Source organism: Salmo salar, chromosome ssa09, assembly GCF_905237065.1.
Source record: "Salmo salar chromosome ssa09, Ssal_v3.1, whole genome shotgun sequence".
NCBI lineage: Eukaryota > Metazoa > Chordata > Actinopteri > Salmoniformes > Salmonidae > Salmo > Salmo salar.
Genome location: NC_059450.1, coordinates 82,779,088 through 82,779,370, shown reverse-complemented (window position 1 = coordinate 82,779,370; position 283 = coordinate 82,779,088).

Here is a 283-nt window from a genome sequence, read left to right as displayed (position 1 = left end):
CTATAAAGTGTATTATTAAATATGTTGTGCACTTAGTAAGTGGAATTGTGTCATGTCCAATTGCTTGTTGAAAATGTAAAATGAGATAACGGTCTTAACTGTAGCCCACTTTTAGCTTTTAGTGGAATATACTAGAAGTATATACAAGCTTGGTCATCTGGGTTATCGTTGAGCTTTCAGTCGGGAAAGTTTCTGATTTTAAACTTATACATCTAATCATGTCTACGTCCAAAATGGCACCCTTTTTGTCAAGGGACCATACGGCTCTGGTCTAAAGTATTGC